Below are 20591 nucleotides of genomic sequence, written 5' to 3'. Positions count from 1 at the left end.
AAACGTCATGATTGACAGCTGTTGATTGACGGCGTGATTGTCAGGTGGGAGTAGGCGAGACTTTGATGTCTGTGTCCACAAACGCATCACTACTAGTGGGGGGGGCAGCTTTCAAAAAGTAAAGCTCTACCTGGTTGGGGGCGCCGATATCCGGGATATCTCAGTCGGCTGCACTTTTTTCCTTAGTCTATGTTGCAGAGCCTTAGTGTCTCCCACAGCACACGTCACCTTGGAAAACTCAAGCCAGAATGTTGCTACACAATAAAAAAAAAAAAAAAACTAAAAAACAGTAAAACCCGTTTCTGCATTTATAGTTTGTATTGCCATATGGCTATTAACTTTACATGTCTCCGGGCGACACCATGTTCCCAAGAGGAAGATAGATTTTTTTGATGAAGACAGTGCGCATTTCACCATGAACTATAATATGTCCCATAAGAATACGCACAGGTCTCTATTTTCTCATGCTATTCATGCATGTCCTTTGGTTCAGAGCAGTCTCTGTTAGATCATCTTAGCTGGTGGATCTTTCACCCCAGCTGCACTACATGCACATGTAAATGGTTTGCAATTTTGCCACAAAAAACAAAAAAGCCCTTACAGTAAATGTAACAAAAATGAAAAACAATCGGATCAAATGCTTCTCTTTGCTGAGTATATCCAACAGAGCAAGAGTTCCATGTTTTTTTCAAGTGTGGTTTGTAGCAAACATTTTTTTCCTACTCAAACCTTTTCCTGCTTATCTCCGGGTCTATAATAGAGGTGAGGAAAGGCTAGAGTGCGAAAGAGAAACATCTCACCGCTGGCAGTTGTCAATAAACGGTTTTATTTGTACCGATTTCTCCAATTAAGGCTGAAGAATGACATTTGGAGGTAAAATAGCGAAAGTGTGAAGCTTATTCAGCGCAGACAGCGCGTTAATGAGCTTTTTTCATCTAATTGTGTACTTTCTGTGAGGGAGCAGATGAAAGTGAGATATCTCTGAAAAAAGGCTTCCCAGACCCCTATTTTTTTTTATAAACACCTATCACCTTTGATCCCGGTCTTTTGTTACTTACTTCATTGTAAAACACTAATGCATACAATCCGTACTTTAAAATTTCCGTGTAAAATATGTCAGTGGCCTGGTGACAGAATTGTATCACATTGATCTACCTACCTCTTTCAAAGGATTCTAGAACGGGCCTATTGATGGATGGTAGTACACCATGTTCTCAAAAGTATCAACCCTGATAAAAACCAATTGCCTTCCAGATATTAGTTTATGAAGACTATATGTACGTATTCAGGGGTTTAATATGTTCACTTATTCTGTAAAATAACTAATAAATAAAAATAATTCCTGTCTTGAAGTGTTATACTAAATATAAAACATTTCAAGTTACTAACTGAAAGTATATAGCGAGAATGTGGTTGTAGTAATGTCAGTGTCTTAAAAGTTTGGTTTTTAACATAACGCATGTATTCTGTGCCATCTTCTAGGTATTATGAAATGTACTCAACCAAATTAATTTCGACATCTGTGAACGGACAACATAGCTACCATGAACCAGACAGGATAGGAATCCATGAGTCATCAGACAATTGCGACCCCCACTTACCAAACTTGTTCTGAATAGAAATGAAGGTGCATAGAAAATATTACCCCAAACAATTGCATTTACATACCAACTTCATGATTAACTTTGACCTACTGACTTGACTTAGTGTGCAAACACATTTCCTGTCAATGAAGAATTATCACCACATTTTTGGTACACTTACCTTTTCTTTGTATCTGTAATATTTTGCAAGAGGCCTACAAAAAAGAAGGATCCCATAAACTACAATAACAAGAAAGCCTCTCGGAAGCACAGACCCTCCGACAAAGCACGTCAAATCTCACATGTAACAAAAGCAAAATAACCTGCTGACCGAAAAACCCGAAAATAACCACCTTGAACGAGTAATAAGATCTTCTCCCTGAAGGACATTAATCACAAGAAGTAAAGACTAACTTACTGAGCAGCCCAGACTTTTTCGTTGTCAGTTTTGGAAATCAACTTACCAATTCCTTTTTTGATTTGCTGATCATTCCATCGCGGAATGCATCAAGGCCCCTTAAAGTGAAACCTTTACTTCCATAAAAAATAAACTGGGGGCCATCGTGCATCGCACCCTGTTTAGCGTGTCGTACGTCATGTTAAACTCCACTCGTGCACACAAAAGGGACAAATTAAGGAAAGTCTCAACATGAACCTTTTAACCAGATAATCATATTTACCATTTCAATCCAATTAAAACATTATGGTATGTTAGAAACTACATATCATTTCTAGCTAGGTTAACTTTCATATTTGAGATGACAGTCTGATATTGATTGTTGGTTAATGTCCAGTATAAAGTTGGATTTAACTCTGCCAAGTATGTTCACAACCGTCCAACCGAACCATGATTAGGATCTTCCTGTCGGCCGACCAGCATCAATCAGCACATTAGTGGCGTCACAGAGCTTGGAGATGAAGTTGATCCTAGTCCGAGGGACAGGGTAGGGTGGATCCTCTGACCCTCCTCCTCCGTCCCCATCCTTACCCCCTGGGGATGTGTAGGAGTGCTGTAGGGGTTTGAGGCAGAGGGATGAGACACACACACACAGGCCTCGATGATTAAGGGTCCAGATCACGTGCCATGAGTGTCAGCTTCTACAGCACCACACCTTGCAACCGCTCTGGTCTGTGTGGAGTGTGAACCGTCCCCCACCTGCCTCATCGTGCTGTGTGCATATAGCCCGTCATCCCCCACTGATGGATGTGGGACATACGCTCTTGGGGACAGGTGCCATTGACGATTAAGGCCCCAGCCATGGCTTGAAAGAATGAAAGTGGAAAGAGGCAGAAGAAGGAAGAGAAACTGTTGCACGACTAAACACAAACTGCATGGAAGCAGACATGAAACGAGTGGCGAGGTGGAGAGGAAGTTGTGGGTGCGCAGGTAGACAGAGACGATGGCGGGGCACTATTTTACCTCTGCTTTTGATTTTAAGTGTGCTACAACACCTGCCTGGCTACCAAAACAGTGATCACACAAGCTAAGTTGCTCCGAAAAACAGTGCAGAAACACTTTGCTTTGTCTCTTTTAGCACTGCGTTTTTCACCACAACAGACACGCTCCTCTTTTTCTCTGTCTGTCTGCCCAGACTCCTGCCGCTGCCATTGCTGCTCTCTTCAGTGCTGTGCTGATGGCCTTTTGTCCTAATCCTGTCAGTGAGCTATGGGGACAATATAACCTCTCCTGCCTCAGGGCACTTGTCTGTCATTGGCACTCCCCCTCCCTGTCCGTCACAGCCTCATTGTTGTGCTACTTTGTAACTGGTTCACAACTGTTTGGGACTCACTCATTTCCAATCAAGTGTCCATGGCCTCACCTAAAGCCCCATTGCAGTAAATACATCATGATTGTTTGTATGTTTCATTTATATCTCCCTCAGCAGTGCAAACATAAGAACCTGGAGATGTAATCGATATGGGGCTAACTAAGTACCAATTAGGCAGCCAATGTCCTATCACGTCGCACATAGACCCTCCATTCCTAGATATGATCGCAACGACTGAAATGCTCGCCTATGGAGTTAAAATGTGACAAAAAAAATCTATGTGCTGCCGCTCATTTCTATTATCGTCACTACCATGGATAGAAAGAGGCATTGTTTGTAGAGGAGACGTGTGAGTGAAAGACAGAAGATAGAATGGAGACAGCAGCATCCACTGGGAAACGGGCCACTCTTGTTATGCCGACTTCACAGACTGTTGTGGACTGAATCTCTACATGACCGAGCAAGTATATAGGCCCTGGCTGAGAAATGGATCTATACTTTAGGGTTCAACTAAGTGAATGTACTGCCACAGCAAAACAGCACGAGTAGGGACCCATGTCTATCCCCCGCACACCATTGATTATCGGGAAATTGCCATCCCTCTCGCTATATTTGCTTTGTAATGAGTGACAATAGCTGGGATGTGTCCTAGACCAGATTGCTATGTTATCAAAAATGCGCTCGTGAAACAATGTTTTCCACATTTGCAAACAGCAGGGGAGACCACTTCGAATCATCAACCACCCTTCCCAACATTTTCAGCTGTAGCTCTCTCTGAATGCCATCCGAGGTGTGTACCTCAATCTTTTTTGCTTTTGTCTTTTCCCAGCAGACCAAATAATCCGGCGTGTGTTACTCTTATAATGTTAATGTTGCTCATGCTACTCACCCATATCCCTCAGACACACATTCCCTCTCCTCCTTGGCGCTCTATCTAACTGCTCTGGTGTCGTCATTGACGCTTACTCTTCTGAACTCTCCTCAAGGTCTGATACAGAGCTAACAGCGTACCACTGAACTATGGCTGTCATACCCGACCACAATGTCTCATGGGGTTTGGGGTGTGTGTGTGTGTGTGTGTGTGTGTGTGTGTGTGTGTGTGTGTGTGTGTGTGTGTGTGTGTTGTGTGTTGGGTTTGTGTGTGTGTGTGTGTTGTGTCTTCTTGATTGCTCTCCAGGGATTCGACACATCTCGTTCCATGAAGACGACGCTTGCTAGGACTTAAAACACACTTACCAGTACAACAGCTGGGTTTCTACGAAGTCATATAGCTTCTGCTGCCTTTTTGACTTTGTTTCACTACTCGCACGACCATAAGTCGCATTGTAGAATAAACACATATTCGTCTTCAAGTGCTATGACAAGCTACGCTGACATTTCCACACAAAGCAGAGACTTTCCTACTACCTGCTGATGGTCTTTTAACGTACTTCCAAACAAACGAGCCTAACAAAAATTCTTTTTTATGGTTGCTCTCTAAAACCTATGTATCCCACCTAATTATATCGGAACGGATGTGTTCCTTCTCAGTTTACGTTACGTCTGATAGTTGTCATGTAGGGTTTCTGCTCTCCCGCTCCTTGAAAGGGTCCCTTTATCATGAGCGCATAGTAGCCTGCGCTGAGCCGCTTGCCGTCGCTCTGGATAATAGGTTGATACCGTTAATTAGCAGCAGTGTAGCACTTACACTCAATCTCCGGATCAACAAGACACAACAGATGCCCCTATGACCTACCCCCACGTTTGCCGCTTCACTCTGCCTACAAACTAGCTCCCACAAATGACGGAAGGAGAGGGGGTGAGGAGCAAGAAAATGTAGGATGAGATTTTTTAACACAAAGCAGAACGTGGATAGGACTCTGCTGTCCTTTTACTTTGGTTTGTCTCTCCTGAGAGGAGCCCCAATCTGGAAGGTTTTACATTGTGGCCTCGCATCTGTATATATGCATGTGACGTTTGCAGTATGTGCAATCATGTGAGCAGCTTTGCCTATATATGACACCCTAGTTAGTTGATAACAAGCGAAATTGCCATGAGATGCACTAGGGGCAGTGGTCTTTTGTGTGTGAGATAGCCTCACAGCTGAACTCAGCTCTGCCAGTAGTGCGTGCCTGCTGGATAAACCTTTTTATTTACATCATACATGGCTTTGTGTGAGCAAGCTCAGTTACACAGAGCTCTCTATGTTCCTGACCTTTTATGTTTCTGGGAATGTGTTGTTCCTCCAGACTGACCTTTGACCTACAATCACCTTTGTCCTGGTTTTATGTCTGGCGAATAACAGGTAGCAGTAGTTGTTAGGGTTCTTTTTTCTCTCTATTCTATTCTGACTGTATTGTAGGGTTTTATTTTGTTTTTGTGTGTATGTATGTTTTTTGTTTTTCATTTCAATTTACAAAGTATGCCTACACAGTATGTATTCTATTTATTTACTTTATTACCTTCCATTGTTTTAATATCTACATATTTAACTTTCAAAATTGATTCATGTCATTTACCTACTTTCCATTTGCTATTACCGTAGTGTCATGTTTGTTTAGTTTTCTTTGTTTCTATGCAAAAAGGGAACTGGTTCGTATCCATACCGGAATGTAAATACTCAAATTGTATGTCCCTGCAAAACTTAAAAAAGTATAAAAAGCAGGGTTTGTTCCCTTAGCTGCATTTGTAGTCCTGCGGTTCCGCATACACCTGTCAAATAACCAAAATCACAAATTGATAGAGTAAATTCATCCAGTGGAAATTGCCGTCAAAACTCCTCCTCAAATTTCAGACCCTCCTCTTTTGGGGACAGGTTTCAAGATGTCACATTAAGATTCCTCTGCATGAAGTCAACTGTTCTCTTGCTTGGTGCGTCGGGAGCACTTATACAAAGAGCAGAAGACCAGCGGTGACATTATTTGCTCAATGAAAAGTATCCTCTCTCTATCACAGCCATTGTTAGTATTGCTTCTGAATGACTTTTGTGTTTCATCCGGTCATGTAATTTAAAGGGATAGTTCAGAAATTGGGAAGTGTGGTTGTATGAGCTACTTCTCCATAGTCAATGTGTTACTACAGTAGTGGAGAAGCAGGACAGGAGTTTATGACACAGAAGCTAAGCAATGTCCGCTGTGGACGGAGGCAGCAGCTAAATGCATTTTAGCCACCTAAAAAGGGACCATCTAAAAAAAATCATATCATTTTAAGGTACGTTATATTTGGAATTTGTACCGCTTTACCTTGGCGTCAGAACCGCCCTTTCCTTTGGCACTATATTTCTTCAACCGATCAGATCAATATTCCTACACCCTTTCAGTCTCCTTCTCAAATACTTCTTCTGTACACTGGGCATAAGGTTCATTTCCTCACAGCTTCATAATCAATCATTTTTATGATCTTGTATTTGTGTCTCTTCCACAAACCGCTTAAGGTCTGAGCCAAACAGCCAATATGCGGCGTAAATACAGTGCGCGGTGATGATTATTCTAAAGGCCCAAATCGTATGGTAAATTTACGGGTTTTTTATAGCCAATTACGATCTTCACGTACAGTGGACAGTACTGTAAGGCAACTTTGTGGTTCCGACTCCACCTTCGTATGTCAGTATTTAGAGCCACCTGTGTGTTAGCTCCCCACATACGCCAATCGGCTGCTCTTGAACAGCTGAGTACGCAACCAGAACCTGGCCCATCTGGCGCCATTGGGGATCCGGTTCTCCTCTATAGCGTTCATCCTGAACAGCCAACTCAAGGGGAAAGTAGAAGCCAAATTATGATGTAGTACATAATCCTAAAGGTTCTTGCAATGTTCCAGAATTCTTTTAATGCAGAGGGAGCCTGTAATGTACATCAGACAACATCTGTGGCTGTTGAATGTTTGAAAAAACTATATCGTGCCAAGTACAGTAACATCTGGCTTCTTATGGCAGCACTCACGATATCAACTGTATAAGAGTAATACAGTGTATTTTGCAAACGTGCTTTCTTGGGAACTTTGTTTCTAATATTATCATGTAGCTGCTGGCCTACCTGGCACCAGTGAAGCCCTGAGTGTTGGTCTTAATGTTTTTTGATTTGGTTTCGCCATCATGGATTCCCCCCCCCCCCCCCCCCCCCCCCCACTCCCCCCCGCCGAGTTATATAAGGTTCTGGGAACTTCTAAATGATGCAAGGTCAGGCAGCGTACGTCCCGCTGTCTGACCATGAAAAATTGACTTCATCCTGCCAATCTAATGGTGAAAATGATTGTGATAATGATGCTTACAATCAAAAGCTTATGGTTGTAATAAAAAAGTGCAGTGGTGAAAAGTCTCCATTGGAGCGGAGAGTGACGGACTAACTATCACTTGGCAGAGTAAAGTTTTCAACTGGGACCATCACTATGTTTCCAGTTGAATGCACACATCATGGAAATGTGAAGGTGAAGGGAAGACATTGGACACATCAGAAAACCTCAGGTTCTCTGCATGTGTAGGCTGACCATGTTGTTCCTCTTGCATGCATTCATGAGCCGCAGGAACCTTTAAAAGTTGACACCATATGCTGTAAGCAGCACCTTTTATGTAAGAGCTATCAAGATACAGCCTCCTTTTACCTTATCTATGTTTTAAGAACATGGCTTTAAAAGGGAAAGAAAATGCACAACCTTTGTGAACACCATATGGTTGTTGTCATCTCAACAAATGCACCAAATAAAACTGCCTATATACATAGCTAATACAATTTAGCCACCAACAGCAGTCTGACCTATTCATTTCCTCTCAGAGAGATGTGTCTCAACAGAAAGCCTTGATTTAATCTATTCCTCCGGTATGTTTTTTCTTATGACTGTATCATGACCTTTTGTTTATCCAACAGCTCTCCTCTTCTTTTACAGTGCTCTCCAGCCTCCTTGTCTGCACATTCATTTGCTCTTAAGAAATCAAAACTTATAATACCTAAAGGCCACACCGTTTGTGAAGAAAGTTTTTTGATATGCACAACAAAACAAAACATAGAATTAAATCACCCTTTCATACCATGATATAGTGCCACTCAGCGGCCATGCCAAAACAATTCTGCACTTCAATATCCAATATAAAATAATCTCAAATAATAGCACAACGGGGCGTCAACATAAAACACACAGCGCTTTCAAGACGAGAGTGAGTTCACTTGCGGCGAAAACAAAATACTTTCACCCAGGAAACGCTTGTTCATTCCTCGGGATGTTTTAATCACAACTGATCTTTTCCTAAACTAAGAGGGTCGTTTGGTGCCTAAACGAACTGTCGTCGCCGCTTGATGCTCACTTTTTCTGCTTGCTCAACTACCACGGCCCCCGGAAGACGTCATCTGGCGGTGCCTGTAGCCGCTCCAGTCACCTGTCACCTTCTACAACTGTCGCTTGTTAGCGCGTCCCGGAGCTCTGTAGCGCTAAATACAAACCACAACTGCTGCTCAATTTCATTGTTCTGTGGCACTATAGACTGTTCAGTTACAGCGCTTTAACTTAGTTTAAAAACTTCTAATTTTAGGTATATAATTATATGTCTAGGCTATTGGTGAAGTAGATGATCACTTTGAGGGGCGATACATTTAGTCCCCCTGGGGATAACAAATATGAGCAGAGGCAGGAATATGTAGACCAGAAAGGGGGAAATCCCACGCATCCCTCCCAGCAAGCGCAACCTGCATATACTGTACCTTCTGAAGACTGAAAGCAGAGAGAGAGAGAGAGAATCAGAATCAAATCAGAAAGGGCTTTATTGCCAAGTACGTTGCACTACGAGGAATTTGTCATGGTGTTGTTGGAGCATGTCACACATACAAATATAAGAATATATAAAGAGAGAGAGATGTGACATTACCATCTTCACCACTGATGAAACCCAAATGTTGGGAACCAGGACAGATGTCCAAGTGTGTTTAAAAAAGCTCACATCTCTAAAATGCTGTCAAGATGAAATAGATCTTCTCAACAGCGGCTGTAGAGGTACCACTGTATTTTGGGAATGCTGCAGCCAGGGAGGCCCAAGCAAAGAGAGAGGGCAGTGAGAAAAGGACCAAGTGTACATCCATTTGTAACTCCCACTGTGATGTCAGGATGCTGGCGGGGCTCACCAACTGTGGCACAGTGACGTTGATGGATGCCGGTGAGCACCCTGACTTTCTCCCCAATACTCATTTGTGAAGATCTGTCTGTTGTCGTTCCTTTATGAACCCATAGCTGAAATATGGGACGGAGAAAGATGAGAATTGGGCCGCAGGATGGATGGGTGACAAAGATAAGATAAGGTAGAGTGGAGTGAAGAGTAAAGTAGCGTGTGAGAGTGTCAGAATGAAAAAAAGGTCTTTCAGAGAAGTGGAGAAGAGGAGAGAGATGGAGAATCGTGGCCATTATAAAGAAAGTCAACAGATAGAGAAAGGGAACTATAAAGTTTGCGTTGCTTTCTGCTGGACTTGAACTTTTTCCTCAATTCGTTAAAATTTAAGCTTTGTATTAAAGGTTACAGATTGGAACGCCACAGGGGGCTCTGGTTTATTGACCGAGGAGTGACAAAGTATCATCGCTGCGACTTGCAGTCTGCATCGACAGGGGATGCTGGGGATCTTGAGGCATGTGCTCTGATGTCCGGACGTTTTCATCTGTTTACATCCTACAAGAGCTCCGCCCCTCCCGGGGCGCACCGACGTTATTTATGCAAGAGCACACATGGCAATATGTTTTCTAGCGTTTATTATTGCCTTAATGTTTTTTTTCCTCCACATGGGGTGAACTCTTGCTGAGAGATGACTTGCAGACAAAAGAGGAGGAAAAAGTACCTTTGTACCTAGTGTACTAAAAAAAGTTTTTTTTAGTACACTATAGCATGTAGTGCAGGTGAAATTCCCCGGCAGTGCAGACACAATTTTGCTTGGAAACACACAGGGAATTATTCACTTTGTTTGGTCCCCTGTATGTGTCTGAATGCCAAGTGGTTCCTCATTGTCTCTCCAAAGTGTGGCAGCATTGAATGCACCTTGGATAAAGCCTGTCACTGTCATTGTGCGTGCTAAAGGCAATCTTTGCACAAACACTATTCCCTTAACGCAGCCAGATGGTGGTGTGTAAGGGGGTCGGCACACTACCAGCCCCAAACAAGAGCACAATTTTTATACAGTACTGTGCTCGTATGGACTGATCCAGCGACACCTCTCGCATGATAAACAAAAGAAGCTACTGCATAGAAATGTCTGCGTCACTCTTCAGCTGTCCTTCAGTCCTCCTCATCAGAGCAAAGCTGTGGCTTGTGAGTGTGATGCAACCAGACTGGGATATTGTATTTGGCCCTCACCGTCATTCTCATACATGCCTTTGAGTAAAATATTCACAGATCCACATGATGTACATAAATGAGCCCAGCAACCTATGTGCCTCCCATACAGCCGGGTAAGAGAGATCATGATGGAGATCTCAGAGGGATGGTGAACTTTCTATAACTGCTCAAATAAATCAAGAGGCAATATTGAAATTGACAGCATATCTCTGACTTCAGGATTAGAGTGTAGAATTGAAAAATACCAAGCATCAAAACATCTCACGTAATATTGCTTCTGAGGGAGATTCTGATTATGCAGTTAGACTATATGTGCCATGGCGCTGGGCAAGTCATGATCGTCGCTGCAGCCGTGGGCGCGACTATTGCACATATCCACAGTTCTTATGGTAATGACTCAGGAGAAAATCATTGACACCTCTGCACCGTCGTACAGCGATGTGCGCGTTCATGCATATTCAGCGCGGATCCCTCAGTTTGTAACGCCCTTTGATAGTCATAGAAATATGGAGCGACATGTGTGAGTATGAGGGAAGAGGGATACATCTGAGCACAGGCGATCAAAACAACACGATGACCCTTTGTGAACAAATCCCGATGGACCTTAGTGGGTGAAGGCAATGTGAGCATGCACGGATACACTTTCAAAGGGTGCCGCTCAGCCACGGATGCGAGAGGTCTTAGCTGCAGGATTTCACTGTACATGTTCAGTACATGCCTTGCGTGCTATTTCTCCCATGCCATAACTTACAAAGAAAATTAGTCTCCTCCATGACAGCATGTGTTTAGTAATTGAGAAAATACAAACAGTTTTACTTGTTCATATGTGGGTAGGAATACACGATGGCCTTTACTAGCTTGCTGTAAGGATGCAGCTTTCATTAGTGTATTGCTCAGTTACATTAGTTCTCGACTAGTCTGTGTTCCTGCCCTGTTTCAGAAAACTGTTGTTATAAGGGCCAACCATTCTTTACTACCGCGTACTGCTCGGCGACCGCGTCTTCACTTTCCCTTACAGTTTTGCCGTGTGCCTCCACACCGCTGCCCTGGATAGGGTGGTGGCACTACAGTCCGCTCATGCTGCCTGCATATTCATGATCAGTTGAAGTTTGTCACATGTTTCCTAACAACTGTGTATGAAATGCAGGTGCACACTCCTGAGGATGTGCTGAAAATGCTAGGGTAGATAAAAAATAGCATTAGAATCTAGTACTGAAAATGTCATAGTCACAGAGTGGTCTGTGGGATCCACGGTGGAGAGAGAGAGAGAGAGAGAGAGAGAGCGACGGAGCGAGACGAGATGAGAGAGCTGATCGGAGATGGAGCCGAGAGAGAGAAGCAGCCGAAGTACTTTCATGCTACATCATGTGATGACCTAAAGTGGTGCTACGTAGCTTTTTATACGAATAACACAAGACCGAGGCATGTTCACTTTGGGGCATTTATTATCTGCCTTCAGACTTTATAATTAGCTCACTACCTGTAGTCATGTTTGAGTATGTATGTGAGTTGTCTTTAGTTGGAGCTACGGGGATACAAACCGAATGGGGTTCTTCAGGGCAGTACAAAACATTTGAGAGTACGTAAGAAAATGGCATGAAGATGTGACTTTTTTAATTATGTGTATACGCTCTGATATTTTAGTGTCCCTAAAATAATACGCTCAACATCGCTCCTGCTGCTCTGCTTTAGTATGTTTTTTGTATGCATGAGATACAGATATAAACTGCCATTGCATTCGGCGAGGGTTGTGTTTGTTACACCGTGATGTGATGCAATATATTTTCTGCAGCGAAAACCTTTAAAACACTCCGTGGCTGTGAGTTTTCTTGCCATTTTGTCAATGCGTCTTGACTCACATTTGCAAAAGCACTCGTTGTCTTATGTACACCAGTTAGACACCTGACCGAAGGCTGAGTCAGAAACCTACTAGGGGAATAGTGAAGAGCATGCAACATCAGTGAGAGTAGTACATCAAGCCGCTTTCTTGCAGCACCTAAACAACCTACTGACTGAAAGGCGAGATTCTTTTGTCTCGCCTGTTAGACTTCATCATGGATAAACAGGCAAGGCAGATGCTGACGTGCACACTGTGCTTTTGTTTCCTGTCTTGCCCATCATCTGTGCCTCATTACAAACAACTAAAGGTCAATAAGGGAATGACAAGAAGAAACTATGTGACGGTTACAATGACGAGTGCATGATACTGTAGCTTGGATAACATTGGCATCAGTCTTACTTTCATCACACTACTTGTACAACCGATTGTTTTCTTTGGCACGTCTGATAAGCAAGGTTTTGCCAGCTAATGCAATCTATCACATACAGGGTCACTGGAGTGTACAAAATATCGCTAGTATTTCCTTCCTCGTCAACAAGGAAGTCCAGCTATCACAACGTCCTGACCTGTCGGTCTCTTATCATCAAAGACGTGACAATACAAAAGGGGTTACAAAAAGAAGACATATAGGTTTAGCGTGGTGAGTGCTGAGCCGCCTGGGGATTGATGGAAGAGCTGACAAGCAGCAGTGACAAACTTCGTGGACAGTCCTGGAGGTGCTGGGGTGAGCATTACGCATGGCAGATGTGATGATCGCTATTATTTACTCTCGAGGCTGATATGGCGCCGGGATTCTGAATCCACAGTTACAGTCACGGGTACTGAAAGCAGGGTCCTCTCACTCAGACGAGCTCTTCAGATGAGATGGGGCAGCTTGAAGAACACGAAATGAATTACAGATTGGACTGTCGTTGTCCTGTGTTTAACTAGAATCAACGGACTTTTCAACCAATCTTTTCTCTAACGACATAGACTGGTATATAAAATCAGTCCTACCATGTGCTAGTGAACTATCACGCTGTGTCTTAAGTGTTTAACATTCCAAAGTCTTGATTTACTGTGCAGTTATATTCGCGTTATTCTTGCTCACTATGGCCTCGCGCTCTTATGACTTTGAAAATATGGTTGCTATGAAGGATATGCTTTCAATGCAATGTCCCGAAGGATAGGACGCTCTGTAGTTGGTACAGCTAACTGCAGGATCAATCATGAGACGCTAAGATCAAAGATCACCTGTGAAAAACTGTGTTGTGCCACATCAGTAATAATCTGATTACACACACAACGCACGGCTATTTTTATTCCGTTTGTACTATAACTCTTCGGACAATATGAATAACATACTGAGCTGTCCTGCTAATGAATGTGCTTTCTGCCATGCACACGCTTATTTTGGGAAAAGGAGTGTGATTTGGTCTTGTTTACTGAATGACTGTGGAACAAAACAAATGAAAAACGTCATAATTTAAGCATGTCATTTTCAGATATTACATACTATGGCTTTATATCTAGCTACAGACCACTCTGAATTCGTTACGAGCTATGAAGTGGCTTTCTTGACTGACGCTGCTGATAGCCCTTATCTCCCTTTTATTCTCGTGTGTATTCTCCATCTAGGATATAGGCATGTTATCAGTTTCTAAAGCTTGAAAAATACTTTGACGGGGCAAACTCGCACCTACCTCTAGTTAGCCAATTGACTCCAAAAATACGACATAGATTGGTGGAGAGTACAGAACACAACGTACCAAGCATACGATGGGAAATAGTCGCAGTTTAGTTTTAAGCACGTGGTTCACGTTGTGACTTGAAACAAACTACTTGGTTAGGTTACGGAAAAGATCTGTGGGTTAAATAAGTACTTTTGTTACATAACAATTTAAGTTTAAAGTGCTATGTTACACTAAATTACATAAGTTAACTTATAACATAAGTTAAAATAAGGTCAACATACTTAATGAGTCACTTCATAATCTACTATAAATCGAGGAACCTCTGTGCGTGTGTATGTACGTGTGTGTGTGTGTGTGTGTGTGTGTGTGTGTGGGTGTGTGTGTGTGCTGTGTGCTTTTTTGTGTGTGTGTGTGTGTGTGTGTGTGTGTGGTCGAGCTGCTGCTCTGCCCGGTGTTTCCTACAAGGGTGCCTGGTGCGAGCCACTGACCAGGCGTCGCATTTGACGACATGGGAGTGGAAACGGGTTGCCCAGCATGTCTCGTCCAGTGTGATCATCTGCCCCAAACATCAGTGCTTTCTACCCTACTGTACATGCAATGATGCTGAAATGAATCATACAGAAATACATGTTAGATGAATGACCAGCTCTGGTCTTTGCAGCCGTTGTTTCGGTTGGCGGCGGTTGCGCATATTTCCAGCCTCCTGCGGCCACACATCGCTACCACCTCTGGATGTGTGTCGGCTAGATGAAAACAAAGGCCACAGTCGAGGCTCAGACCATCTCAAACCTATGCTCCAATTACAATTAAAAATGTAATTTTTTTAATTTACACTGATATGATCTTTGTAGAGGATTTAGACTAGCCGTGCAGTGTTTACACCCAATGTAAAGGGCAATATACTGCCAAAGAGTCATGGACACAGACAGCAGTCTCACACGTGGTTGTCATTGGGTGTTTGTTGTGCATGGGCAGAGAGACTATTGTCACAAGTGCAAACAGACTTTGGGCACATATTTTTTGTCGCACGGATCCTATGAGGATGTGGTGTATGAGTGTCATTTGAGAAGTGCATGAAAACTGCTGTTTAGTTACTAGGTTTTATATATTTAGACCATTATGGTAAGCTGCAGTGACACAGGGCTTTGCTTTCTGCAATATCACGATATACACTCATCCAGCTCTGACTTCGGACTAATTTTTAAATAATATCATTGTTGGTTTGCTTTTTAATTTTTCCTTACGTATCAACCTTATTTCTAAGTTCTAAGGTAGATGTGACTTGACAATGGATGTCTAGAGAACAGACAGATGCCTTGTGACTGTTATATTTGAAACTTCAAGCATTTACTGAAACTCAAAACTAAGCTGCTCATGCTTTTAAAACATGTTGACTAATTAGTATTTTTGACCCTCGCTGGGTAGAAGCCACACCGCATAGTCCTCGTATACGGATCCTGTGGTCCTAATGTGAGCCTAATCTAACGCTCAAGGCTATATGCAGAGCGGGCTAGTGCTGCCAGCGTTTCTCAGAGGCCCAAAGGACGTAGCTCTTCATCCAGTTCAGCCTTGAGTTGAACCAACCTCTACTACAATTGACCATGAGCTTATATGATTAAAGACAAGACACAACAAAGGTATATTACGCTACATGACATTTTTAAGAAGGACCGCATTACTGTCACATGCGCGCGCGCTCTGCATCGTCAGTTCCCTTTGCTTATTAAAATTATTCATTGAGTTAAATCTCCTCTGTAATTTGTTATTCTCTGGAGTGAGACCTTGACCTGTGCAGCTGCTTTTTTCTTCCTATTTCCATCAGAAAGCATTGTATGTGGGCGCACTCACACCTGAATACCAGCTCATCTCATTGATCCAATAGTTCCCCGGTAACACTCTATATTATTGTGTGCACCACATACCACAGACAACGCCAAGTCAAGAGAAGTAGCACGCTGCCGAGGCAGAATCTCTCTTCTGCTACAGCAAATGCCAAGCTAGAGAGGCCACAGACACCACCACACTGGACACAGCAGACAGAGAGGAACCGCAGTGACTTTCCCCACACTGAACCAGCCTGTGAGTGTTTTTCTACACCGATCTCTAACGGGTGTACTCTCCTATCTGTAACAGTAATGCATTTTCATTAGTAGCCCTGGAACACACAGAGAGCGAGGAGATGCTGACCGCTGCAGGAGAGAGAGCGAGAGAGCGAGAGAGAGATGCGCGAGAGAGAGCAGAGCGAGAGAGAGAGAAGGAGATCAAAGGAAGACAGAGCGTGAAGAAGGCAGAGCTGTCATTCAGATCTGTCTGTCATAGTGACCACGCATCTCCCCTCTGGCTGAGACTGAACATAACAGCCAACCGCAGAGCATTATAAACACTGCCTACTGTTTTCAGCAACCTACATATTCCTCTGTGTGCTCAGTGCTTACAGTTGTGGAGATTCTAACATACATGTAAATATAGACATATGAGTTTCCCACCCTGCTCCTTCTCAGCATGTCGTAACCCATGTGCCCTGTACCCGTGACCAAGAGACGTCCGCGGCTGTGTATGTATCCAGGCTGCAGGGAGTTCAGACGCCACATTGGATGACTCATTGGCTGCGTTCTTTGTTGCTACCTCAGTATCTCTCACTCTCTCTGAGGTCTCCTGTCTTCCTCCCACCTCCTCTCCTCGCTTCAGTTTGCACGTATCTGCACCTCGGCATGCCCCAGGTAAATCAAAGCCGTTGGTTGTTCTCCCAGATCCCCAGGGAAAGTGTGCGTCTGACACCACAGAGAGGTTTCGGGGCATTCTGTGACTTGTCCTGTCGTCCTTATTTCCATATCTACTCTACCCTCTGTTTGTTGTTACGAAAGTGACTTGCAGCCCTATCATTTGTGGTCATTAGTATTCATGAGGCCGGTCCGGTACCCAGAAGTGATGGGCGCTCATGAATCAGCCAAATGCCACCTGACAAGCTGAAGGACCGTAGTATTAGTAAGTGTTTGTGTCAGAGTTCATCCCAAGTGGACGGTCGCGCACACCGTGTATGCGTGTAATACTCAGAAGTTATTCAAAGAGTTACACTGGTTCTATATCATATGGAATCAATTGCCAGATTTTCCACAGCGGACCAGCCATTCTACCGGGAGCGCTGTCATTATTTATGCACTACCTGAACAAGAACTGATTTGACATACCATTACTCATGTGTGGCCCCAGAACTGATTCCCAGATGAGGCCTAATTTCACTCAAAATATTAGGTTAACACTTACGCTACCATGGACTCTGGAGAACGTTATTATTTTTGAAGCAGTTGCTGGATAAATTGGCTTCCTGTTTCCTGAATAATCCATATTGTCAGCTGAATGCTGCTATGCCAAGGGACAACACTGTCTTCATGATGCTTCACATCCAATATGAAGCTGTTCGTTATTTATTTAGGAAAAACACAGGTTGTCATAAATGGATTGATGTACACACTCACTGTAGTTTGAGACAGAGATAGATTCATATGCCAAATGTATTTTTTAATTTGTGACCACATTTGCTCTGATATTTTAGAAATGCAAAGCTTTGTGCACATGAGAAACCAGCCTTATCCATCGTTGAAAATAGAATCTGTCTGGGTAAGCGATGATTTAGCAGAGATCGTCACCGTCTGTACCTTGGGTCCTCAGAGGTACGGCAGGGGCGCACCAATTAATGTTTGCAAAAAAAATTTCAAAATTAAAATGTCTTAACATGATCCACATATTATTAGAACAATATAAGTTTTCGCTTCGTGAACAAAACATTAATGACAGGCTTCTGCTTGCTAGGTAAGCTTGTCCTAGGTAGCGCCACAATACAGGATAAGATTCACTGTGCCAATACCTCCAGTACAGTGAAACATGATTTATAAAATCATGCCAACAGTATCACTAATCGCATAGTTCTAGCACTAAAAGATTATGTAAGACCTATAGCCTTTAGGCCGCCCTACTGTTATGTCGGTCCGTTTCATATGCAACTATTTTATGTACATTTTACATAACAATATATGTAGTAGGGGCTCCCTGCTCGTCGCTCTCTCTGCCAGTTAATAGGGTCCTTGGCTATAAAATGTTGGCAGACCCTGATTAGACACTAAATTACCAAAGAGGAATTGAAAAATCAAACCAGTGGCACAATCTTTATATTATGCATACGTGTGATTACCTCCACCACATGTATCCTAGGGTTATCATTAAAACAATATGTTGCTGGGTGGTATGGGTGTGATGGCGCAGTAGATGACACTCTGCTTTGGTGTGGAGGGAAAACGCGGTGTTGTTTCCACACTGCGTATCATCAACCATGTCCCTGAGCAAGACACTTCACCCCTAGTTGCTCCAGAGCTGTGCGACTCTGATGATAGCAATTGTAAGTCGCTTTGATAAAAACCCAGCATCAGCGAAATTGCTGTATGTAATGTGGATGTTCTAGATGCGTTGGACCACTTTTGGTCAGACACACCCGCAAGTCAATCGTATGGACAGACAGACAGAGACATCCTTCATTTGTGTTAGCTGGAAAATTCTGATTCTGTCTATCTATTTTTCAGTCTTAAGACTCGCTGTGACCCAGGACAAAGCCAGGATGAACATGTGGTTAACCGGCTGTGTAAGAAGCTTTTCCTTCTACTGTTTGCTGTTGGTCGTCGTGGGCATGTTCCTTTCCTTCCTCAACCATCAACAATCCCACCATCTATCGCCTGTGGTCCTCCTGTTGTTGATCCATCTCTTCATTGTCACTATCGCTCTGCTCACACTTAGTCCTCTATTCCCGTCACTCTGCCCGCGCTGTTACTTTTCCAAGAGTACGTTGCATTTCTCTTTTTATTCAGCGCTTGTTCTTTTAGTCTGGTCTTTGACCTTGTGTTTCTGACTGTCTTCTGCATTGTTCCGCCCACTGTTTTTCGCTCTTGCATTCTTCCTTCCAATGCTTTTCCATTTCTCTGTCTTACTCCTTCCTGTCTTTAGCACTCTTTTCTCTTGTTTTTTAATTACTCCAGCATGCGGCGGCCTAGCAAGCTTCGGTCCTCCCTATGGCCTTTTCCTCCACACTCTCGCTACATCTTACTACAATGTGCACTTTTCACCATAGCCGATGCATGTTTAATCTTATTAGCTTTAATTTCATCCTAACTCATAGGACAACCACTAGCTGGTCCCTCAAGTCATAGTCTCTCTCTCTCTCTCATCGTCTCTCTCTCTCTCTCTCTCTCTATGTTGTACGCTTGTCGCCTCGTGACGTGACTGCACAGAGGTGACACTGCGTCTGTCACTCTGTACAGCTGCATTCACAGCAATCCGACTACTATGGCACTCACGATTGCAGACGAGGATATAGGATAGAAGAGATCGAAAGGGGTGGAGATGGAGAGAGAGAAAGAGAGTTGTATAAGCAAAGAGTCAGTCAACACATAAACAAAACACTGCGACAGATGGAGACAGTTTTTGCTTTAATCTTCCTTAGCCTCCGCTTCACCTTGTCGTGAGGATAAAGGTAAACTGCATCAGCTTAGTCTGCTGCTCACTGCTCCCTGCACTCCTTAAGTGATACGGTTTTAAGCAATGTTAATGGCCGCTTTGGTATAAAACCATATGGTCCATCAGTTATTCCTTAGCCATAGTAAATTAGGTAGAAATGTTGGTGAACAGTCCTACAGTCTATGTGCAGATTGAGAGTGTTGGTACAATAGTGCTGACGATGCTGAGATAATGACAAGACAAAAAATCAAAAATTGATAAACGTGTTAGTATTGCCTTATTTAACAACAGGACAGAAGTCATGATTGAGGCAAGAGCCGCTGTATTAGCTGGTAGGGCTCGTACGTTCTGCTCGCAGGGCAGAGATGGACAAACACACCAAGACACCTAGCTCTCGGGTGTCATGCTCCAGATGCCCTCGACAACACATACAGTACTGACAGGAGACAAGGTCAGATCTGATGGTGCTCTGCTGACACAAGAGGCACATTTTGGACTGTCATACCTTCGAAGGAATCCTGTGTTACGATGCTTCTGTAGAGCTGTGAGGTCTGCATGGATTGCTACATTGGCCCTTCCTTCTGCTAGCACATGATTACAATGCTATGGAGCTCTGTTTACAGCATGATTGGCAGTGAATCGTGTGGTTGTGGCCATAAAGTCCTGCCTTTCTAATCAGGAAATATGTCACACAATTATTATTCCAGTCTTAACATTGTGATTGAAGTGGCATGACTGTACATCAAACACAATCCCTACTATCATTGCTGCTTTGTTACTAAATTGTTACTTCCTTGTTTGTGATCATTGCAGGCTGACAGCCCAATAGTACATCTTGAGCTAGTCTGTTATTCTATAATTCTGAGCCCCTGACAGCTTTTGGGAATACATCATACGTCTTTACGTGCACCTTTATACTCATAACTTTCAGGACAATCATACGAG

The sequence above is a fragment of the Sander lucioperca genome, chromosome 17, assembly GCF_008315115.2.
Source record: "Sander lucioperca isolate FBNREF2018 chromosome 17, SLUC_FBN_1.2, whole genome shotgun sequence".
In the NCBI taxonomy this organism is placed as follows: domain Eukaryota; kingdom Metazoa; phylum Chordata; class Actinopteri; order Perciformes; family Percidae; genus Sander; species Sander lucioperca.
Note: the sequence above shows the minus strand (reverse complement) of the source record.